Source organism: Gavia stellata, chromosome 4 (genome assembly GCF_030936135.1).
Source record: "Gavia stellata isolate bGavSte3 chromosome 4, bGavSte3.hap2, whole genome shotgun sequence".
Classification (NCBI taxonomy): domain Eukaryota; kingdom Metazoa; phylum Chordata; class Aves; order Gaviiformes; family Gaviidae; genus Gavia; species Gavia stellata.
The window spans coordinates 5,851,851-5,877,901 of NC_082597.1; positions in this window are offsets into that span (position 1 = coordinate 5,851,851).

Consider the following 26,051-nt stretch of genomic DNA (forward strand, 5'->3'; position numbering starts at 1 on the left):
TCTCTCACATGTTGTTGGTTAAATACTTAGTGACTTTGACAAGACAGTACATTTCAAAGTGTACCTTTTAAAATTGTCCTCAGTGCACCTGGCACAGATTTACCAGGGAATCCAGAGGGGCTGTTGGGTCCACCATAGCTATCAAACTGAGAGGCACTGTGTGATTCCAGCAAGATGGATGTGCAGGTTCCCATGAGGCTGGAGCCACATCTATCTAGACACACTCATATGTTCATAGAATTTTGATTAAAAAGTGCAAATGTGATCCTTATAAACTTCACATTTATAAAACCTGGTGTACAAACACTGTTACATTAGAAATCAGGATAAAATATTTTTATTGACCTTTAAGTTTTATTTGTTCAGGAAATGAACTCCAGTGGGGTATGCCTGTATCTGTTTGTCCCCTCCAATAGACTTTGAAACCACTAACCAGTTTCAATCAAGCTTCAGAGAGAGAAAAAGAGACTCAGAATATTTCACCACTGTAAGATTTGTAAATGCAAATATTTGAAGGTATATATATTAATGAATACACTGCAAGAGAAAGAATGTGTTAGCATTGTTGCTAGAACAAGAGCCTAGCTACAACCTTAGACATAAGAAGGTTCTGTATACAAAATTAGCTAGTGTCATTTGAGATGCTCTAGAATGTTCAAGACATCAATGTGGAGATGGCAGATATAATACAGGACCTATGATGGACCAATATCTTTGTAGAGCAATAACAGTGGTTCTTGTGGGGTAATTCAAGGCATCGCAAATAGCACTATGCACCAATACATGGGAACTGAATTGAGCCCAGGTGTCTTTTTGGTGCTGAAGTTATGGTAAATGAATTCCAACTCTAAATACAGAAGGTCTAAATATGGAGCTGAATTCTGCCCTACCTAGGTGTCCAGAATCAATTTAGATATTAACATTATAATGTAAATTAGATTCAAAGGTCCCAAGTTTGCTAGAATTCACTAGCATATCTTCACTTCATACATAATACAGGGTAACGGAAAGTAGCTGTACAACATGAAAGCTTCATCAATATAGCGCGAAGTTTGTTGGTTCAAAAATTGTGTCTCAAATTTTTTCTCATATTTGTTTAAAAAAGTATGATCATTCAATGAGAAAAGAAAGAGGTTATTGTCTGGTTTTAAGTGATAAATTATTTAAATGATAACACAGTTAATGACCGTGAAAAGTTTTGGGTGCAGTAAGGTTTAAAGGTAAGATCCTAGATTAGTTGCTCATCAACAAGAAATCTGATCTTGTTTTGTCACTTAGCCTCCTAGATTAAACTTTCTAGAGTAAGAAATAGAATAGGAAGTATTTTGGCCAGGTATCTCATGGGATGGGTCAGTGACAATTTTTGACAAGGAATTTTGAGAAAGCAGCTAGAGGGATGGTCTTTGCCAGGCACTACTGATGAAGAAGGAACTCGGAGAGGACAGAGCACCTAGCAGCAAATTGCACGAGAGTGCACATGGAATAGCAGAGTTCACAGTGCTTCAGAAGGAAAGAAGGGTGGGGGGAATAAGTAGGTCCAGTAAAGTAAAAGAAGTGGAAGATAAGATCTAGTGGAAAATGGGGGGCTAGGAGGAAGGTTGGTAGCTCCTCAAAAAAATAGCATTGAAGGACAAACCTCCTCTGATATACAGGAATGAAAGAATAAACTATGTAAGAGTAAAATTAGAAAAGATGAGTAACAGACTGAGGTACACTAGAAGGAATATAGAGAATAAGTAGAAGGCAACTTTCTATAAGACCACTAACAACAAGAACCAGACTAAAGAAAGCTTATCTGCTATACAGTAGAGAATGAAAACAATAGACAGATGATGCTGAGAGCACTAGAGTATATTTCTCACATCTAAACCAAAATGACGAATGGTAATGAAGAAGCTAATGTAATTAATACCACTAAAAAAGAGAGTAAAGCAACTGAGAATAAGTAAGGAAAACCAGGTTAGACAGTACATGCATCTTTTCAAATTGCCTGGACTTGGTGAAGTCCAAATTGTTAGGCTACTTCTGGAATTGGCTGGAGCACATTCCGGAACTGAGGAATTACCTTTTAGAAATTATGGAGGATCAACAAGAACAGGAGATCACCTGCATTTAAAAGGAAGGAAGAAGAGAAATCTAACTTTTGAGAAAATATTGAAAGAACTACTCTTCTTACAGTTTACTCCAAAAACCATGTTCCAAAAAGAATGTGATCTGCATTTTCAAAAACAAAGAAACAAAAAGCAATAAGGAAGAGAATAGCTCATTTTTCATGTCTACTATGATCAGAGGTAATGGGCTTAAATTTTAGAGAAGAAGATTTAGATTAAATATTAGGGAGGAGGAATTTCCTCAATATAAGGATAAGTAAGTACTGGAGATTGGCAGTGGGAATCCTCATCAGTGGTAGTTCTAAAAAAGGCCTAGATAAATATCAATCAAGAATTAGGTAGTGGGGATCCTTCCTTGGGCAGGGTGAGAGAATTGGTGACCTTATATCGAGTTTAGCATTGTCTAGGACAAAATAATTTTTGCTTCTCTATGCTCAGGATCATATACTGTATATTACTTGGGACCTGTAGCCTCTACTGAAGTATAAATAATAAGGTAATTAGTTTTCTTCTTCTCTTTTCTATCCCATTCCTAGATGTCACCAGTCCTGTAATAATGCCAGTAATCAGAAACGTTTTAAAATAGTAAGATCTAGATTATTTTCATCTGAATTCTGCTTAACTGGGGACGTCTGGCTAATCTGATGGAAAATCCTTCTTTGTTGACAGTTTACTCTTCTGTTCTAAAGAAGGCTCAATGAGGGAAAACCTAATAAGCAAAATACCTTCATTATTTTTCGTGTGCCTCAGTATCTCCTGCAAGTCCAGCAAGAATGTTTAAAAATGCAAAATCTTTCATTTTAGATGCTGGTCTTCCCTGTCACTGCTCATGATGAAAATATGAACAGTGAAATATGGGATACAATGCATTTGTCTACATGAGTAGTCTACTTCAATGAAAACATTCAGTTCTGTGAGGACTTGCAAGGTCAGACCACTGATGAGTTTTAGAAAGAAAGAACAGGGCCTTTTTTTCCTATAGTTGACATGAGTCCCTTTTAAGGCTTTTTGAAGGTTTGCTTAGGACAGCCCATGCTAAAATACCTCAAAGGATAAGACACTGGCACCACCCATAGCCAGGCAGACATTTGTGCTTTAACTATAAAATGGACATGTGTATGAATTTTTCTGTGATGATGCAATCCCACTGTCAAGCCCAAAGGCAAAACCTGTAATGTAGGTACTCGATGTTTTTACCAGTGTCCTCTAATACCGTTTTAATGCCGTAAGGATAAAAACAGCTTTCTGTGGATTAGGCAACATGGATTAAAAGGCCCATCCCTTATGAATCCTGCACCATTATTCCTAACAGAAGAGAGGCAGTGAAAAGCTGAAGAAATTTTTATTGTTGATACAATCTTAAACATGGATATGTTCAAACACAGAACAGTCCCAAGTACCAGCATTTTTTCTTCTCTTCTCTACTGTTCATCCAAATACTACAGCTAGTCAGGCTGAAATCATCCTTGGAGAAGCTTCTGCTATTCTGCTGTTGCTTCTGCTCAACAGCAGCTGTTTTCCAGCAAGAACTGTAAAATTCACCTTTATGCCAGCACTGGTCTGAGGCAAAAGAGCAGTGATGGCCCTGCAATATTTCTAGAAGTCCAAATGACCGAAAATTGATTGCAGGCATTCACATAGGCAGACCTGACTGAGCAGATGCCAGAAGAGATTTGCTCACTAAGATGGAGATAGAGAGTAATTTTTCACTGGAGAAATTACAGCTGTACTTTGTCCACGCTACCCAAGTCATTGCAAGGTGGCCAATTCTTATGGTGGGCAGAAGATAAAGGAATAGCTTACTCAGCTATAGCAAGGCAAGATTGAGGGAAATAAAGTTTCGGATGACAACCTGAAAATGAAGTTGATCTAAAAAGAGATGTGCCTCAAAAGACTGAAATTTCTTATGTTCTCAATAATAAAAAGCTATTAACAAAGCATTTTTAAGAGTATTTTATCTGGTATATCATGAAATAAAGATCTAGATATAGGCAGTAATTAAAGATCAACTTTGATTTTGATAATCCTTTTTAATTGCTTTTTTAATTGTGGTGAAATTTTAAAACATTTCTGTGAAGTGCTCTGTGGAAAAAACGCTGATGTAGAGAGATTAACTAATCAAGATCGCTCTATTCTGTTTGAATAACTAGAAAGGAACTTTGAGTGGGTAAGTGTAAAATAAATCTTCTAACTAATGTATGGCTCCATGTAATCTCATCTCACCTTCTGGGAACAATGTATAACAAATTAAGCTTGGATCATGAAATGTCATACAAATCTGGCAGTGAGATTTCATTTGGAGGGAAGAACTACTATTCTCTTGGTTCTTAACAGCCATAGAAAATTTCAATTACGTGAGCATCTTGACAAATTCTACCTCCAGGGTATGGAGGATTTTTAAAAAGTTTTCTTTAACTCACTACAGTGTCCCAAAGAACATTGCCTCGTTTAACCATCTTCACTTGTACCTATTTGCAGCTTGCCTAGCCTCTTGGATAAGAAAACAGCCTTGACAGGAGATGAGATTATAAAGTAAAATATTAATAGAGGAATATTTTATGTGGCATAGTAAAAGTCCTCACAATAAGCAGTAAAATAAGGATATTGTAATAACAGTAAACAATCCTGTTTTGTCTTCTTCAAAATATGATGAACCATTAAAGGACTGGATATACACCTTGAAGTTGAACATAATTAGGCTATTAAGAAAGGAACAAATAAGATGACACAGAGGAAGATTTCTAAGGGAATGCAGACTGAAACAAATTGAAAATTTATACAAAAGGGATTGGAGTGAGGATGAAGCAGAGGAAGCAGAAGAGAAAAATTGTGACAGAGAAATATGCACATAATATATACCGGATATATGTATCAAGATGGCTTTTTGCATCTGGTTCTTCTATTGCTTTTACATAGAACTGGTTTCATTAAAAGATCTGGTAATTGTATTACACAGTGGTATGTGCTTGTTTTAAATAATTCATTCCTGGCAGCAGTGAGGGAGACATAACTTCAGTCAGAGAAAAATATGCTAAATCTATAAGAATTTGGTAAACCCTGGACAGGTTAAAAGCTCTTTTGAGAGGCTGGTCAAATTCCAACGCTTAGTATAAGCTTAGTATAAGCTTATATATATGAACCCTTAGTATAAGATTAAAAGTATGCTTCTTGTATTGGGTGTTGTGTCTGCACAAGTTACTACGCAAACTTGGACACTCCAGAGGAGAAAGCCTAGGAATAATGTGCAGCCTGTATTCAGAGTAAAGAAACTCTTGCATTCCTGTATCCTCCTTGTAGGTAAAATATACATGATAACACAACGCACAGATACTTTTTCTATAATTCCTCTCCTTTGAAATACATGCACCAAAATCATCTTAGAGTTATCTGATAGATGTAGAACAGGAGAGAAGGGGTACTTTTCATATAGACATGTTGAGTCCTTGAAAGTATATACTGATCCTTGACTTTCTAGTGCTTAAAGCTCGTAAAAAGAGAACAGGGCATGGTCTCAGCTGAAGTTCTGTGACTTCTACTACTCCACTGAATCCTTCAAAAAGACAAAAGAATTTAAGCTGGATAATAAAAGATATTGATAATCATGTCTGAGAGCCAGTAACCAACCACTAATGCCTTTTACCTCTTCATCAAGAGCAACCCAAAGGAAGTCCTGCTTGTGAGAGATTTGAAAGCAGTGGTGATGTTTCAGAAGACTCATGTCAAGACTTTTATTTAAAAGGTGACATGAGGACTCGACATCACAGCTTGAAAACAAGGCAAATTTCTGAAGTGGCATAAAAAGGGTTAATAATGCAAAATGTAAGAGTTAGTAATGCATAATAGCCATGTGTAGATTTCACAGAGAATGACATGGAGAAAGCATATGTAAAGAAAAACAGAGAGAAAGTTCTTAAGGTGATGGACAGAGATGGGCTGCAGCAGACTATCAACAGTCCCAAGGAAGAACCCAGAGGAGGAAAATCCTCTAAAATTGCTGCTCAAAATAGGTTGGTTATTGGACATTACATTAGAACCACTACTGTTGTGTCTACTTTCTCAGAGACGGAGGAAGGTGTTGTGAGTGGCCAGTAGTTAGGAGCCAGAATCACTTTGCTAAGCTGCCTGTCCCACATGCAGTGGACGCTGCATTTCAGACCCTGTATGCCTGTCCGACCCATTCAAAAAAGTCATGGACAAAGGAGAGCTGAGTGGTTCCCTCTGTATCTGTCCTGTAGATGAGTGTTATTAGGTTTCACTATCTTTTTCAGAGCAGGTTTGACATGACTTAGGTCTTGTAAATCTGTTTCCTGGTTTACCTACAATAAAGTGGAAATGACAATTCTGTACCTTGCTGATGTACTGCTTGGTGGTCAGAAGGTGCTCAGACACTGCAGTGTTTGGGGAACAAATTGGTCCTTCAGGTTTATCTATGCAGAGCTACCCTAAATAGCTAGAACTTAAGTTCAAACCTGTGAAAATAATATGTCCAAATTGCTCTCAAACCTATTTAATTCATAGTTAACTCAAGTATCATTCTATGCATGTCCTGTAAACATAACATAGAAACCACTGACATAGTGCATCCCTGCCTGTCTTCCTTGACTCCAGAAGACTATGTCTGATGAGTATCTTGGACTAAACTATTAATGGTTAGGCAATCTCCTATCAAAATGTTGTATGTAGATTTTTAATAAAAACAAACGCAGCATTCTGCAAGGAAGTGAACTTCAGCCAAACTTCAAATATCATCATTATTTAAAAAATTGACACACACTTTTAATTTCCATTGGTAAAATCAAGAAGCTTTCATTATTAATTAAGCAGCTAATTTTCTCTTGCCGTATGAAAGAGGGAGAAGCAGCTAATTGCATTTGAGATTCCCTTCAGCATAATTAGATCTAGGCAAATAGATAATCCCCTTGACACCAATGGCATGCATCAGACTAATTTTAAAGCAATCATTTCATTTGGGAATATCACACCTGTAGTAATTAGGCAAATGCATCTCATTATCCTAAGGAATTATTTGGGTAACACATGGAATTACCTTGAAAAATGGACAAAATGAAAGACCATTTGTAAAAATAACAGTATAGTTGCTAAAATTAGTGAGAATATATTCTATTCTAGTTTTCAGATATGAGCTTAAAGTACAATGACAAAAATTATGATTAGACTATATTATTCAGGAAGATAAATTTTAGGTAAACGGATACAACTGCATTTGATAACAGTAACTCCATGTTAAGCAGTTCTTTGAACTAAAAATTGATTCATAGACTAGAGTGAAGTTCACTAGAAATTAATTTTTAAATAAAATTTTTTCTAACAATATAAAGAGTTGAATTTCACCATTCTTGAATAAAAGATTTTTTCCTGTTTTTAAATGGCTTTTCATTTTTAATTTCTTGTCATTATTTATACTGTAAGTATGCAGTATAATATAGAGTAAAAATCAAATTTTGATCAGCTTAAAATACATTTTTCCAGAGGGTTTTTCTTTCCAGTTCAGAAAAAGCCATTTCTTCCCTATTTAAAAAAACTTCATCAATCTTCACCATTTCAACTTAAAATACCTATGTGTGTGTGGGCGTATGCATGCTTGAGGGGTATAAAGAGAAAGATGGAGAAACAATTCTAATGATAGAAAAAGATGTCCTTATATGCATAAGATATTAACTGTGAAATTAGCTGTACTAGGTTAAAGAAGTTTACTCCTCTTTGTGGCTATACTGATTCTGATATATGAGCTAATCTACCACAGGTAGGATTGCACTGTACCCTGGAAGACATACAACCCTAAAGCTTCACTGACAGACCATGGATGTTGTCTCTTCAGGAACCTGAGATCCTTCTTGTAGACAGAAGGGACTTAAAGCTGGTTTTGTTGAGGTTAAAACTGTTTTGCTAGGATTTTTCAGTTTTCAAATCCTGAGGAGCATATTGGAAAACTCTAATACAGGCGAGCTAAGTTGTACATTTGAATGACTGAGTTGAGTAAATTGGAGGCTGAGTGAAGGTCGAGATGTGTTTGAGACACCTCAGTGCATGTCAAAGACTGCATAGCCCTCCAGACTTCAGATTTTAAGAATTTCTTAATGAATATGTGATAACTAATATATGAACATTTTTAATAATAGTCAGGAAGAGAGAAAAATGCAGTAGCTATTGGGGGTAGTACTGATCCTGTACTGATGAACAAATATGTATTTTACAACCTAAAACCTCAGTAATAGATAGAAGAATCAAAGCAAATACCTTTTAATCAATGATCACATTTTTCCACTGTAAATGTTGCATTATCTAAACATTGATATCTACGCAACAGCTTGGGTAGCAAAACCGATGCACAGCAAATGTATTCCTGTGTCCTGGAATCACTGCACGTTATATGAAGTAAACATTACTCTCTTCTGTTGCAGCCTGTTCTGTGTGCTATGACCACCTGACTTGGAAGAAATGGTGGGGCAGACTTCTAGGAGGTATAAACTGATGTTGATCCGTCAATTAAATTGTTGCAATTTCCACCAGCCAAGAATCCATAACTCTAGCATTATGACAAAGATACGCTAAATATATAAAAAAATAAATACCACTGACAGAAGAGAAGAAAGCGTTGGTTTGTTTTTTCTTTTTGTAAAGGCATTTTAAGTAATTAACATACATTAATCTCTCAAAAAATGCAATGTTAATAAACAAAAGGAACAAGATGAACATTCTCTTAATTTGGCAACACCATTCTTTCACAGAACTTTCATAAGATGTTTAAAGTATATATTAAAAAAAAAGGAAAACAGGGAAAAAAAAAAAGAAAAAAGGAAAGTTTGCTCTCACGGGGCTTCAGATGAACACTCACTAATGTCACCTGATAGTCTTTTGCTGATCTTAATGGGATTTGAAGTAAGCTTCTGGAAATAAATATCTTAAAGGAGTACAAATAAGAAGAGCTTTCAATTTAATGAGAAAAACAAAAATCTCCTGAAAAAGCATTTTCAGCTTGGATTAATCCAAAACAATTTCTTTTTTGGTTTTGTGTGTGAAACAATTCTCTAGTTTTAGTGGACAAGTGTTTTGTCCAATGCCTTAAGACATGTTTGGCTTGTTTAATTTTTATCCTCACTTTAAGATTCTTCACTGATGCAAGTTAATCTCTTTGTGAAAATGGCATTCTGAAATACAATAGTAAGATGATTTACTTTGACTACTTTTTCTTTAGTTCTCTTTCCACTCCCCACCTCTATTCTGGCTGAAATTATTTCTAAATTTGAATCAAACACCATGAATAGTTTTGATTTCTACAGAATTTTGTTATTCAGTGATTATTTCTCATATATTTTTTCCATGCTTCACACAGACACCACGCTTGAGAGTTTAGTAAAATCATTGTGTTCAATACTTTCCTTTAAGGCTGCCCAAGTATTTAGGCTAACCTGCTGTCTCACACAAGTCACAAAATTTCAGTTCCTTCTGCATTAAGTTCAGTTATACAGGTTATCTTTCTGCCTCCCCTTGCACAAAGGAATCTAATTTCTTTTTGTGGATTCCTACATTTAAATCTTGATTTTCTTCTTGTGGTCTTCTGCAGTTTGAGCACAAAATGAAATGCCCTGGGATTTCAGCTAAATGATCATCATGATCACAGAGCAGCTGGTGAGCAGCACTGCTTCTGTCTAATGAAATTACGTTACCTTTGAATGAAAACCAGGACTTTGGGATAGGGCGGAGATGGTCTTACCTTAACACCAAGTTGGGACATGGCCAACATATCTACTCAGACCTTAGAATTTGGAGACACTCCTAAGTTTAATAATATAGACACAGCCAATACATCCCACCTTTACCACCGAGCTCTGAGTCTCATAAGACAGGTTCAACTCAAACTCATCCTGTAAATATAAATACATGCTTTGCCACAACGTGTTTCATTAATACAAAACAGCCTCCCCAATCATTCATCACTTGAAATGATACACACAGGTGCTGAAGTGAAGTGCAGCTGTCGATAAAGGCTGATGCCAAATTATTTTACTGAGGTGAGTTGGCTTTCAGTTATGCTAAGTTTTTGTTTTCTTCTCTTTTCTTTTCTTTCTTTTTTTTTTTTTTTTTTAAGAGAGAGGGGAAGAGGAGAAGGATTGCAATTTTAAATCTTTTTTTTCTTTTCTTTAACAATGTCTGTAATTTTCTTTTTAATTCTAGCAGATGGGTCTGGTCATTCAGTAGTTTGTGAGGCTGCATTCACACTATGAAAATGTGTTGCTGTTTGAAAGTAGTGCTGAGAATCTCAGGTTCAAACCTTCTTTGCTGGCTTTTTCAGTTGAAACCAGGAGCTCCCAAGACATGAAAACATTGAATATAACTTTCATTTCTGGCTTTGATTCCCCTCCCCCCCCTTTATTCTACATTGGGACAATTGTTATGAATTTTGGGGGAAAAGTTGTAGATGTCCATCTTGACAAGTACAATGGCTTCTGGGACTCACCAAGAATGGAAAGAATCTAACTTCAAGTCCTTCTCCCTTTAGGTCCAGAACTCAGCCTCCTATTTTCACAGTCCAGATAAAAGCCACAAACAGAGGGGATTGGCTGATTTCCTGTGACAATGTGGAGGTAGGTTTCTCTCAAAACTTCCTGTTGAAGTGCTTCCACTTTCTATAAATAATTAAACAGTCATTAAGGCAGAGACTTACAATATGATCTTCCATATGATCTATACAAAAGCATTAACTACTTAACCAGGTTGTCTCTTTGTTCCAATGAATATTTAATTATTTAATATTAAGTGGAGACAAATTCCCCTTAGTTTTCTATATGAAGCAGTATTGTAGGCTGTCCGTGTAATCTGACATATGCTGTCAGAACTGGTAGCTTGCCCACTGGTAAATGACAACGGTGTTACCTGTTCCAACATGACCTTGTGCATAAGATGGGTCAGTACAAGTAGGGTTCACCACCTCACTGTTGGTCGTTAGTATGGGTCAGGTTCACCACCTCACCACTGGTCAACTAAAAGTCAAGATATTAGTTTAAGCTGGTCTGCAAGGACCCCTCTTTCTGCCACTGAGGAGAGCTGGATACTTCTCGAGGGTGTTTTATGTTACCAGTTTTGCTAAAATACCTCAGGACAGAATTAATCTCTTCATAGATTTTTTTCTCATTCTCTGTCCAGAGAGCAAACCTAGATAATAAGCTTCATCTAGACATCTTAATTTTAGATATATGAAGTTAAGGGAGACAAAATTCTTTTCCTTTAAAATGACTAGACTTTGACAGTGTCAACCTCTGTTTTTCAGGTGGTAAGTATAGATGGTGTGTACATGAGCATGATATTAAATTAGATGGTTTCAGTTTTGCAGTGAAGATAATACAGTCAAAGGGAAGCCTGGTCAAGGAATGTTGAGCCCTGAAAGTCAGATAACTCTGTTGAGATGGAGATTTGATGCATGTAAAGCCAAGACAACTCATCTACTTTACTAGTTAATTAAGGTTATTGGCTAGTATTTAGGTGGGACAAATCATAAAGATTTCTGTTTCTTCCCTAGTGCATAAAACTGATCCCCAGCAACAGATGGCTCTTTTGCCAACAGTGTCGTCTTAAAATATTACCCGTATGTTTCTCCTCATTTATCTCACAGCTGGAAAAGGTGCTCACAACATCTCCCATTTAATAGCACATACTGGCTGGAGTTCTCAGAGGCTTTTGTTTCGCTGTTAATTGAAGACTTTATTTGGAGATTACCAGAAGCAGGCACTATGTCAGAAAAAGCTGGTGGGCTGCAGCATGACATAAGAGACTCCCAAAGAGGGAGGGTTATGGCCCTTCCTTCCTCACATAAGAGCAATCCCACAGCTCCCAGCGCCTGCGCTTGTGAGGGTGGAAATCTAGCTGGCACGTCCTAGCCTCTGACTCCTATTAAAACAGCGACAAAGACTACCCATCCCGGTGTGCCAAATGAACATCCAAGTGCATAACAATTCAATCCCTCCTTCCTCCCAAATTGCTAAAGCAGCTTGAGACAGTCACTTCCATGACCTTGTAAAATGTCTGCAGTGTTGCAGAAACAACCAGTTCCTCTTTGTAGTAGGAGAAGAGGAGGGTTTTTTGGAAGGAGTGGTGTTTTTATTTTATTTTTCCACCTCACCCTACCTCCCCCTTTCCTTGAGCAAATCCCCATAACAAATAAAGTTACACTTCAAGACTGGATTACGCAGACTGTTAGGTTTGCATGCCAATGTTTACTTTAAGTTAAAAATTATACTTCTGAGAATTCAAATAATATGTTTAAAGTATTTCCAGGCTATTGCTTTGCTTCTATTTGTTTTGGCACTGATTCCCTCCACGAATATGTCAGTTTTGAAGGAGAGATGAATGCTGTTCAGTTACAGCCTTTGCCTATTGATCATACATTTAACATCTGTTGACTTTGTTTATGTGCAGTTTCGGAGGGATTCATGGCAAGCTTAAGAGCACTTGCTGCAGAGAAATTTTGTTGATGAGACCTTACCTTTTTCAAGCCAATTATTCTTGGATGGCAAATAGTCTAATGGGGGAGTAGTAAGAGCCCACAGCGCTGCTATTCATAGATCAGAGTAGATAATGGGAATAGTCCTTTTTGACCTCAAAATTTATATATCTATCGAAAGGCTTCACTTCAATTTTTCATCGTAATGGCTTGTCTGGGACTCACATGAAAGGACTGCAGAGTGCCTGTCTCACCTGACATCCTCTGGATGATATTGCTTTCCATGGCTGTCTTTCTCTGAAAGCCAGCTTGCGCGATATCCCCAGACAACATGGTGGATCCTGTACTCTCAGCCTTCATTCAGCATCTCCCGAGGCGTGCGTATCCTGTGGCTGCGTACACCTGAGTTGCCTCCTCACAAGTTACCCCTGGAATTAGACCTGAGATGAGATATAGGCCAGGGACAGCTGAGCTGACTTTAATTGAGCCAGTTGCTTGTGCATGTAAAGCTTATTAACTCAAGCTGAAAACAGCGTAAACGTGCCTGTGGCTATAGATACCTGGACTGATGCTATACAGCAACAGCTTAACCCGCTCTATTGTACTTCTATGGACTTGACAGACCTATTTTTTTTAGTCCATTATTTTTTTCCTGCCTCCATTTAGCCTTGGTCTTTGATAAATTTAAATTCGGGCAACTTCTATACGGAGGCAAGTTCCTCTGAGGAGTATGGAACATACTTAGTGGTTTCTGCAGGTTTTACAAGCAGAGAAAGAGGTTAGGGATGGCAAATCTGTAAGCAAAATTATTTTTGCCAGTTGTAATTTTCTCTGATTGTCTCCAGGAGTGGTCCATCTGTTTCTCCTGGAGTTTTTGAAAGACTAAGGAAAGCAGCAGGGAAGGCAGGTAGAATATCCTCCAGCCTTTTCTTGAAAGCAAGCTGAAGCTGACACTTTTTCCATCTATTCTGTCTAGAAAAACACCTGATATTTATTCTTGGGGATGATTTGTGGAAGAACATTACAGACTTTGCTTCCACAAAGTTTCCTTAGACTTTGTGTTTATTTAAGGAATACATAGTAGAGCAGGAAGATGAGCCTGGAAGGTAACTGGACTTTCTGAATACTTGGAGGAAATGTAAGAACAAAACTATTCAGATATATTTTATTACGTTTTAAGTAATGGGTGAATACAAACGAGGAAAAGTTGGTCAAGTTAATTAACACTTAGTCAAAGAAAAAAAGAAGACATAACAGGAGTTTTAGAAATTACTTGACATTGAGATAAAGGAATAAGTCATTAACTGGTTATCTTGTTAGGGCTATAGAAGGAGTCCTAACAAGGTCACCATGACTTTGACAGTGACCACAGCTATATTGCTTTTAGGAACTGAAAGTAAAGAGTGAAACACAAAGGGAGAATGGTGATAAGGAAATTGGATAGGTAATTATGCAAAGGTCAGGAGGGAGGGTCAGATGATTGCCAAACTGGTCAAAGGGCAAGGCATGTCATCAAAATGGCTGAAATGATAGCTGTCTGTAAACTCATTGTCCCTTTTCAAATCGACATCAAAGGAAATGGAAAGCGTTGATAATCTTTCTAAGAAGATAATTAAGCAGATGGGCATAAAAATTAAAAAGATAGATAAATAAGCTAATGAATAATGTAGCAGAAAAAGAGATGCAAATGTAAATGTTGAAGTATGGACAAGCTTAATAGCAAAAGCTTACAGGCTTTGCTAACTTGGAAATTTTAAATAATGGAAATACGAAGATTTTAATTCTTAATGATGTAAATTAATTCAGTGATGGGAAATGACATGGCCCTGGATCTCTCCTGTTTTGCTGGAGAACAGTTTTGCTTATGTATTCTGTGGCAACAGGAATGGATATGAAACAAAAGCCAGCCTTCTCTCCTCAAACTGGTCCAGCATCTCAGCATATAGCTTGTCTTTTGAAAGTTACTTCTTGGCTCCATTCATATGTCTCCTTCTCCTCACTGCAGGTGAATGCAAATGTGGATTTACTGGGGAGACAGTAGCCTTCTTCCAGCAGTGGGAGTCTCCTTCATGTGATTTATGCTTTAAACTAGCCCAGCTGCAAACTTGTGACAGTAGACCTCACCTACTAAGATTAAGGCTGTGTCTGCCACTGGCTCACAGCACTGTGAAAACCCAGCTGGAGCCAAGGACTGAAACGTTGACCCCACAGCCTTGTAAGTATAGTTCAGCTTAGTTCTGCAGCCCCAAGATGTGCCTAAGTGCATATGAATGCAATAAATAAAGATGAAGCAATATATCTTACTTAGAGAGTAGGAGGGTTTTCCTCTTTTTGCAGGGGAATAACTGCTTCTCAATTAACATCACTTAGGCTGTCATTCCTTAAAGGAAAGGGCTGCCATGTGAACACAGTATAAAGGTACCTTATATGGATATAATTGTTCCCCTTTTGATAGCATTCCTGTCTACGGTATGAAATCTTTGATATAAATATTTTATTTTGTACTCAAGGTGTGTTCATGAATGGAGCATTACATCACTTTATCAGTACAATGAAAATATAGAAATACAGGGGGAAAAGCAGATGAAACAGAAAGATGACCTGAACTCTTGGTTCCTTTGTTTTCAGATTGACTCAGATCACAGAATCACAGAATCATTAAGGTTGGAAAAGACCTGTAAGATCATCAAGTCCAACCATCAACCCAACACCACCATGCCCATTAAACCATGTCCCACAATGCCACGTCCACACGTTCCTTGAACACCTCCAGTGAGGGTGACTCTACCTCCTCCCTGGGCAGCCTCTTCCAATGCTTTACCACTCTCTCAGCAAAGAAATTTTTCCTAACATCCAGCCTAAACCTCCCCTGGAGCAACTTGAGGCCATTTCTTCTTGTCCTATCAGTTGTCACTTAGGAGAAGAGGCCAACACCCACCTCTCTGCAACCTCCTTTCAGGTAATTGTAGAGAGCGATGAGGTCTCCCCTCAGCCTCCTCTTCTGCAGACTGAACAACCCCACTTCCCTCAGATGTCTTGTGTCAACAGCTTAATAACCATGGATGAAATTTTCTTTTGAGCTGAACAAAAAAGAATATTTTCCAGATATGCAGAATTTCCACTGGAAGTTCGTGGCCGTTGTTGCAAAATAACAAATGACATACTGGATAGGACACCCAGAATATCTGTGTTCTGGTCTGGATACATAGAGCAGGGACTTGAACCTTCATTTTCTTTCACTGTGAATGTTTCCTGTACACCAAACTACTGGAGAAGGAAAATCTTTATTTTAAATTCCATCCTTTCCTAAGATCAGGCATATATTTCCATGGAAATTTTCAGTTCACATTAAGTAACACTTCCCAGTGAAAACTCATCTTTTCCAGTTCTAATGATGACCTGAATTTCAGAGAACTTCAACACTTTTGCAGAAAACCAGAGTCTCCTGCAGCTGTAATTCTGATTTTAAAATGTAGCTCTCCATTTCTGTTCTGCAGATGCTCATGCAGTGTGGGACATATAACTGTATATATCTTACGTGTATCAACACTTTTGGCACCTACTATGTTCCTATGTGCAACGTGGAGAGTTACAAACCTCTGAAGCTCTCCAGAGTGAGATCTCATCTATCTAAGCTAGGTACCTAAAACCTTAAGAGACCTGCCTCTGAAGGCAGAAAGCCTCTGAAGGCTTTCAAAGCCCCCTACTTCTTTCTGTTGACCATATAGGAAATTTAGGTATTTGAGAAAGCTTCCTTTATTTAACACCTACAACTTAGATCCAAAGCAGATGTCTAACTTGTTGACTAGATTCCTGCAGCCGTGCCCATCTTCTCTTTACGTTAGTGTTTTGGCATTATGGTAACAGCCAATGCAAACTCTTCAAACCTTGTTAATTCCATACTTAATTCTACCACAGGAACCACAGGAATGTTCATGGAAGAAACTGAAAACCAGAGCTGAATCCGGCCCATTAATTTATATGTTGCAGGGGAGGGGGAAGGAGAGTATTTTTTGTGTTTGCATCATTTACACAATGCAAATGTCCTTAGGAGGGAAATTTGGGGTGCCTCCCAGCTTCTTTCAAAATGTTGTGTCCTGAGATTGATATAACAGGATACAACAGGAATGTGGTATCCATTCCTGTTTGATTCTAGCTGGGTTTCATACTAATGATTATCAACTAACAGCAAGATGAAATATAAGGACAAGATTGCATTTATGCTGCCAGCTCAGAAGTGGGCTCTCTCCAGCTTATTTCAAGCAAGAGTCATCTTACTTTGAATCTGAAAACTGCATCTGGAGCTGACACTAGGATTCCAGTTTTGTGTCTAATGAAATTTCTTTCAAATACCCCTGGAAGTTGCTGATGCCCAGAATCCTTAATGGTGACTTAGTTTCCATATAGCTCTGAATTTGTTATAAAACAGGAAAGCAAGGGAAGAAAGGAAGAAACAGATGATCTCAGGGCCCTGAAGAAGAATTGCTGTTTGCATTCCTGCTTGGTGATGGTTATTATTCCATGTTTTGGATACATGTTTTTTCCTTTCTGAAAATTTATCCTGGTGGATGAAATTGTGGAAGACTCCCCAGCAGATCCAATTCCTTGTCATCCTGTGGTCATTACTTCTCTGGAGTCCCCTGTCTGAAGCCTCCAGGCACACTCATGGGATACAGGCTTCCTTTCAAGGACTCCTTGGAAGAGCTGGACTCCATGTAGTAATGCTCTCTCTCCTTGTCCTCACTATTTCCTCTTCATATTCCTTAGATGTCTTCAGAGGATTCCCCAATGCCCCTTGAGCACGTGCCCTATAGTGTAACTTTTCCCAAATTTGCATGCAAGACATGAGTGACTGTGTGTGCATTTACTAGAATACGAGAGAGAAAAAATGGTGCAGAGACTGAACAAAAAGTCTTTTGCTGTTACTTGTCACAGTCTTAAGACCCACAGGGAAGGTCATTCTGTGCTCAGGCAGAAAAGGCATCTGCTCGCCCATGCACTGCCTCACCAGGATCCTCATGCAACCCTCTTTATCGTCAGCACTTGAAAAATGGCTGCTTGAGTAAGATCAGCACCGTCTCTTCCGTGACTTTCAGTTGCCTTTGTCCCATCATTCTCCGATCAGCAGGATGATAACAGCCTTTGGGCTCTGCTGCCAAGGTGGCACCTCTCCTGACAAACCTGCTGATCCTTGCTGGCTTCATATCTTAGATGTTTGTCTCTGGTCCTAAGATCATCCTGATTTAACAATGTGCTGGTAGGTCTGAGTGTTCACCTTTGGGCATTGCACCCTCTACAGAGATAAGGAGGCTGAAGGGTACATGCAAAGCTGCTCACTTCTTTGCACTCCACTCAGAAGTTGTATAAGGTAAGGCCGTTTTAAAAAACCACATCTTGGAGCATATCAGAGACTGCTCTAAAGTATACTGGCATTTGGAGGAGCCCTCTGATGAATCAACATTCAGGAACAAGAGGTGTCTGAAGCCCCTGTTGCCACACAGCCTAACTTTCCCTACAGTGCAAGTGTCATTTTCCATGCCATTCCCAGAAAGCTGAGGTCATGGGGATGTGCAGTGTGTTACTTCCTTCACACTGTAGAAAAGCTGACTTGAAAAGCTCTCCAGGTTCCCAGATTTCAAGCTCTATTTATAATGCCAAAACACTAAGATATTTTTCATAGTTTTAATGCCGTCACATCTTTTAATGCGCTGCCTTAAACTGCCAAAAAATAATGCTCCCAATCAAGGTAACTATATTTCATATACAAGCTATGACTTACTTCTTCCTAGTGGTGTTAATCAGATTTCATTTATTTTTATAGCATTAGGGACATTAACATTACCCTCTGGAAATGTTCCCCTTTCTGTTTGTCCTTGGATAAGATATCTCCTGTATTAGGATAACTTTCTTCTAGAAGATAAATGTTTCCCGATAAAACAATATTGTTAACCTGTAACAACTGCAACATGAAATAAATGCAGTTGTCAAGTAAACTTTAAAGGGAGGAATTAAAAATAAAAAACCCCACAGATTAAAATACTGCTGTATTGTTCTTTGCTATCCACAAATGCATTTATCTTTCTGGCTATCTCACATGATTGAATAGTAGAGAAGTCACCTGAAATAATGCCAAATGACAAAAGGTGTATTAGCATCACAGGGTACTGTGTTTGTGCTCCAGAAGAAGAAGGAGAGGTTCAGATGTCTTTCATACTGTGGCATGCAAAAGAAATCAGTGTGGATGAAATACCCTTAAAGTTACCATGTATGAACTATAGGGTGGACTTCAAGTCTGTAAATATTTATGGGTACCTATGTGTCTCTATTCTTGTTCCGTAGTATGTCAAATTTAGGGCTTATCAATAGCCATTAAAATCAATGGAAGACTTCCTGCTGACTCCAATGAGTTTTTCATCACACCCTGACTTCTTTCAGATCTTGGTCCAGATAAATGCTTCAACATCTGCTTTACATGTAAGCAGTTCTACTGCAGTGTAAGAGGGCTTTGCCAGGTAATGTCCGTCTGTCTGCCCATTATTTTTCTCTTTCTATCTTTTCTCTTTTTTTTCTTTCTTCTGACTTTTCTCTACTTCGCTACTGTCTTCTGACAGCAAAAAAGTGAGTTGTTTAAATTGTAAGGTACAGTCAGCAAAGTCACTTAAAAAGTTGACGTTTTCTTAATTTTAATGTCCCTTGGAGAAGATGGTTTTCATAGCAAAACTGATAAAGATGTGGGGTATTTAATGAGTGAGAGGGAATAATGGGGCATACAAATGGTCAAAGACAAGGACAACAGAGGTGAATAATTTAACATTTAACTCTCTTTTGATGTTTTCTTGTTGTTTTTTGGTTTTTTTTTGTTTGCTTGCTTGCTTGCTTTACTCCATGAGGCACTGAAAATATCCAAAAGCTACTTTTCTTTGGGTTTTTTTTTTCATTTTTACTAGATATCTTGATTCTCTTCTTACTGCTTTCCTTGTTGAAATGTTGGCTTCATAATGAAGACCAGATTTAAAGTGAGCTGGCTTCCTTTCCTAATTCCAGTCCATATTAAACTTTGTTTAGAATATACATTATTCCCTACAGATTATTTGTCTGCATTTACCTAGTCTTAATCCCATGCTGATATCCTCTGCTTCTGATTCTAATTTCTGAGGGTCAATGTCATCAATGTTTCTAACTCTTCCCTGTTCAGTGTCAGCTTCATTAACTTTTCCACAGATGGGCGAAGGGAAGAAAGATGTCCATTATTATATGAAAATATAACAAGAATAAAGTGATGAACTACAGAGGGGTTCAGCTCCCTCTCAGGCACCAAAATCATGCTCTGATATAGTAAGTGTTTGCATAAATTCATTATGATTTATTGATATTTGTGGATATATGGAAAATAAATAGCAGTAGTTTGTGACCACACAGGTTCTGTATTTCAGGACTAGGTTATATTCTGAGATTATAATAGGTGAAAGACTATGAAAAGGAAGATTATTCTTGCCTGTAGGACTACTTGGTTCAATCCCTCACTTTGCTGAAAAATTTTTGATGTTGTTTCACCACACCTTCAGTTCCCACTTGCAATTTTATCATAACAACACTGCCCTTCCTGTCTTTCAAGGATGGTAGAAGAATAAAGTTCTGGCTGTGCTCCAGTGTGGAGGCAGGAAAGCCGTATCTTAGCTCACATATAATCGGAGGCCTTGAAAATCTCTCCATGGGTGCACTCAGGGGGAATACTGGAATTTTTTCCTGGGAATACTGGGAACAGTGTTAGAATAGAAGAGTACACCGTTGTCAGGAGCAAGTCCTAGGGATCCACCCTCTCCAGCTACTTCTATCTTGCCTGCTATGTATGGGCAACAACAAAAACTTACTCTCTTGCTGGGATTTTTGAGAAGTTATTTTTTAACTATTTTTTAAAAGTATATTGCTTTTAAAGTACACTACCTCTGTTGAGCAAAAGATGCTCCATGCACTTCCACTGTAAGTTCAGCAGCTAAAACTTGGCTTCTGCTTAACAAAATAATGCAATTCAGAGGCAGTCTATGGGAGAACCAGAGCTGGTTGCATCTATAAATAGAAGCATCTTTTGTGGCATTTGCCTACAAGAAATACCTGTTTGTCTGACCCTCACTCACCTTACTCAGGCATACACCTTGGCCCTGTCACCAAGGTGAACTGAACAGGCTTTGGACCCTGGTCCTGCTCTGTAGATGTATCATTACCTTGCCCTAGTCACATCTGTAAGAGTCTCTGCTCTGCTGTTCTCTGCTGCTGAAATTTGTTTGGTTTCTCTTTTGGTCTCTTGATTCATTTTTCATCACATTTTCTGACCTTTGAGACAGTAAATTGCATCTCATCATGTAACCCCAAAAGATCTAACTGGAAGCCTTTCTGTGCCCTAAACCAGTATTTTGGTGTGTGTTCTCTTTGTAGTTTCAAAGGAGGAAGAAAGGGGGATGGAAAAGAGGTTGGGAGCTTTTATAATTATAAAGGCTTTTCTTAGGGCTTTAGCTAACTATTAAGTAAATATGTTTCTTATTTTAACCTCTGGAGTGCCCCAGGCCTCACAGGGATATTTCACATACATGGATTTTTGCGGTAGGATGTAGGTCATGCTATTGCACTGATTAGCATGGACTCTGCCTTTCAAGATATGCCTCTGGGTGGGATGTTCTTCCAAGGAGTAACTGGATTAGTCACTAGGTCAAAGACTAAGTGCTTGGTCTTTGTGGCCTAGAAATTCAATACCTTGTCCCAAGCTGGAGCCATTGAGCCTAACAAATGAACTCTTTCTGAGACCTTGCCCAGCACCTACCTGTTCTGTGTTTAAACAACAGGAAAATTACTTCTAGCATATGTCTGAGGACACAGCTCTTTTAGACAAGATTGTTACAAGGTGAGGTGGTCAACTGTAAGCTTTGTCTTAGTGTTCAATGCATTTTCAGAGATACTTTATAAGCTAAGAAATCTCAAATCCATTAAGAACTGTGAGACAGATAAAAAATTGAATTTCAGTTCCAGCCTGATGTCTTAATCCATTTCTGACTAAACGTTTTACACTGTGTTTAGTGTTAGGGACATCTGCAAATGAGCACACACATGCACACATTGCACTAAGCTTCTTTTTTTCTTTTCCTACTTTCACAGTTAAGGGTTTTCTTCTCACTTCCCTCACCCCTTTTAATGTCTTTCAAGAGAAAGATGCAGTCAGCAAAAACCAGCATTCTGTGGCTAATGTGAATCAAGAAGGATGTGTCATGTATAATGAGACATGAATAGCTAAGGAGATTGCACAGCCTGTATCATAGGCATATGGAATTGGATGGTGAATCCTGCTTTATATAGGTCAGCCTCTTGCTAAAACATATGATCATATCCCTATTTCCAGCCTAAAAGTACTAATGGACAATTTATATCATCCTTATTCATGATAACATTGTGGTTTAGATTGTCTCTCTTTTGCATTCAACTCCCAAAAGTAGTTGTAGACCACTGTACTTATTCCTAGATTTATGCCCCCTTCCAGCTTTCCTCTCCTATTTTAAACTAATTTTCTTGTAAATGCATAATCAGCCTTGTCCACATTACTCCAGACAAAGGCTGAGGTGTGCTTCTAAATGGCACTGTCTTCTTTGTGAGAAACAACTGATGCGACATTTTTAAATTGCTAATTGCTATTTCTCATGGCCAAATCACTTCATTGGCTCATTTTCATTCTAGTTGGGAAAGATTTCATTTTCCTTTGACATCCAAAAATTAGGCACCTAGTGTAAGCAAGTGAATGGCATAGGCTTTCTATCAATCTAAAGGACAGGAAAATGCACCTCAAGAACATGTTTAATTTTACCGTTTTCGGGTGAGATTCTCTAGGGCTCTCTCACTTAACCTCAATACCAAATATGACTTCAGTCAGAATGGAAGAACTCATCTCTCCTTGGTCAACTAGATCACCCACGTCTCTCTCAATGCCATTTCACAGGAAAAAATTGTTCATGTGTCCCCACACGTGAAACAGAAACACCGCAGTGTTGTGGTAAGAACTCAGGGAGGTGAGAGAAATACTGCCATCTAGTTCATACTGATATTACCTACAATTCAATGGGTTGTAGTTAAAGACTTTTACTTTCCTGTGTTATGCAGTGCACTGGGTACCTCCATCTCAGTAGATTGCCGAATGCAACCTGGGTCCTACAATTAGGTTCATACAGTCTGTGCAGTATTTTATGCAGAGCTTGGGGTTAGCAAAAAATAGCCAACTGGGCACATATTAGTGTTGTCATTACCCTCTGAAGAACACAAACATCTACTTGCAACTGAGACCCCTACTACAGGCATTCTTACAACTGGGATATGTCTGGAGTAGGGTTATTAGCCCAAACTATACCTGTTTGCGGGCATGTTTTTTAAATAACTTTTTTTCCAGCACTGAGGGTCCTTAGTTCCCCTATATGTCTGCCCAGAGTGGCTGTCACATTGTGTCCTTGGAAATACTGTAAATATGACGTAGCAGTTGTCCTTCAGTTTTGTGGGCTAGTACTCGGTGGTTAAAATGAACCAACAACTGTCCAGCTGCCACAGAGGCACTTTAGGAAATCAGTCATTTATGCTGAAAGACAGCTTATAACTGGGGCCTACTGAGATTTTTCTTCTTCTTTCCTGCGCCACCCCCCCCGCCCCGCAGGTATTTCTAAATGTTTTGAACACTGCATTTGGGTTTCCATTGCAACAGCTGATTGTCCAGGTGACACTTCTACTCTGTGCCATTAATGGTTGGCATAGCCCACTCTGCTGGAGAGGAAAACAGGGGTAGATGATGTGGTAGGATACATCAATTTTAGGAACACCTGAAAGTCATCGCTGTCAAGAACGGACAGTGAAGAATAGATTTCTTTGTCCTACCTGTTTATTTATCACAGACCTTAATCCAATACTTCCCGTTAATATGAAATTAATAGTGTTACAGTAATAAGTAAAATGGAATTTAATCCTACATAGCAAATTAAATTATTGCACCTGAATGAATATAGTCTTTTTTATATTATTACCACTTTTTATGTACGTAAGAAGTCAGTCAAAAAAATGGGATTTGAGAACTTGACCTTTTACACCAAGGCAATGTTCAAGTCTTAAACATTCATATTAGAACAGCATGTTCCTTAGGTCTAAAAATAACCCACCTTTTTCCAGATAGCTACTAACCCCCTCTTATTTCTTAGAATTTATTTTTCCCCCTACTGTTACCACAAAGCCACCCACCTGTTTCTAACTGTACTCCTGTCTACAAGTGAAGATGCCAAACACAATCGATTTTCTCACTCCTTTATGTAAGAACATGCATTTTCATTCCCACATAATCTGAATTTGCCATGTATACACATTATTATGAATCATTTATACAGAAATAAAGACAGGCAAATATTGTCACCTTAACCTTTCTTTAAACAAAAAACAAAAATGAGGAGGGGGGGGGGTGTGAGGGGGGGTGTGTGTGTGACAAATTTAAACTTTCCCAAAGGGTGAAGAAAATCTCAAAAATACTAAATTAAATTTCCTTTGCTTTTCAGGTTTTCATTATTTTTTATCAAAACCAAAGTTAGTTGTGATTGTTATCAATTGTTCAGCCTGGAGAAAAGAAGGCTCCAGGAGACTTTATTGCAGCCTTTCAATATATAAAAGGGGCTTATAAGAAAAATGGAGACTCTTTACCAAGGCCTGTAGTGACAGGACAAGGGGCAGCAGTTTTAAAAAGAAAAAGGGTAGATTTAGATTGGACAAAAGGAACAAGTTCTTTACGATGAGGGTGGTGAGACCTTGGAACAGATTGCCAGAGAAGCTGTGGATGCCCCATCATTGGAAGTGTTCAAGGTCAGGTTGGACGGGGCTCTGAGCAACATGATCTAGTGGAAGATGTCCCTGCCCATGCCAGGGAAGTTGGAACTAGATGATCTTCAAAGGTCCCTTCCGACCCAAACTGTTCTATGATTCTATTACTTTAGATTTCTCTGGTTCATTTTTTTCATAACTCCCCCTCTTTCAACAAGAAAAAAGAAAATAGAAGAAAAAAATTGAAGAATTACCTTTGGCATGGTTTTTTTTTTGTTGTTTTTAAATGAGATAGCACTGTGTTTCTTTCTTCCTTATTCTTTCTCACTCTCTTTCTCTATTTCTGTATTTCTCTCACATGAAGTCCATTTTTTCCTTCTGGTTGTATATAAGATGAGATATATGCATACCTCATACTGTGTTACTGGAGCTGGATACAGTTGTCCTTAAAACACCTGATTTCATTACAACTGCTTAGAAAGCAAATATTTTTCCCAGGAATTTTTCTTTCTTTGCCATAATTCTAAATTTGAGCTAAAAATAGTCTTTAACAATTGAAAAGGGGAAGCAATTCAATGAACAAACAGTTTGACTTCTCAATAGGAAAGTATTGTCTTATAGTGTAAAGACCAAGATTATAAATCCATTTTTGGTAAAGATGTAAGTTTCAATTTTATTCTTGAATACTAAAGCTGATACAAATTGGTCATTGCAGCTGTCTCATACGAGTTCACTGCTAAAATGGTACATTATATTCAGGTACAAATATTTGCACTTTTTACACAGAGGTGAAGAAACCTTTACCCATCTAAAACACGGAGGATACTTTCACTTAATATTTCACAGCCTAAAAAACACATTGTGTTTTTTGCTTCTGTCTTTATTTCCTATTGAGCACATTAACCAAAACTGGTATCCATTGTCATTAGAGGGAGGCCACAATCACACATTCTGAGTCATAACTCAACACTTTCCACCTTCAAAGCAGTTTGTGAGCAATCTGAGTGACAGTCTTGTGAAGCAAAGCAGCGTAATAATTCCAGAGTTAAAATGGCTTAACTGAGGAAAAGAGATTTGAATGCTGTCACACAAGCACAGGCATTTCCAAAGACATGTCAACCTATCTATTTTGGACAATTTTTCTCAGACTGGGAGGAATCATACTCTGGAAGTGCCTGCCTCGTGCCTATAGGGATCATGGATGTGTAACTTAGGCTGCTTTCAGGCAGCTAGAGTTGAGAGGGATGAGCATAGACCCCAGTGACTCATTAACAGAGCTGGGATTATGTTGCCATTAATAAGATCTGTGTTAGATGCTAGAAGTTGCTTTAAATAAGAATGAGTAATGTTAAAACATGGTGAGTTTATTGCATGTTTCAGAGCAAACAAGTGTTCAAGAGAAAGGGAGAAGGTCCAAAAAGGGAATTTAATTTAGCATATACATGCACAGAGAATGAATTTATTCTTTTAGTGTGTTAATCTCAGGCTGGGAGGAGAGAAGAAAGCTTCATCCTTTCCTTGGAAAAATCATAAATGCTAAATTGTCATGAAACTTTCCCTTTCACGGGTATGCTTGAAAGAGTTCAACTTTCATTCACTGTTCAGGCTTTGAAGGTTTGGCATTCTGAATTATTTTGAAACTATCTGGGATAGGTTCA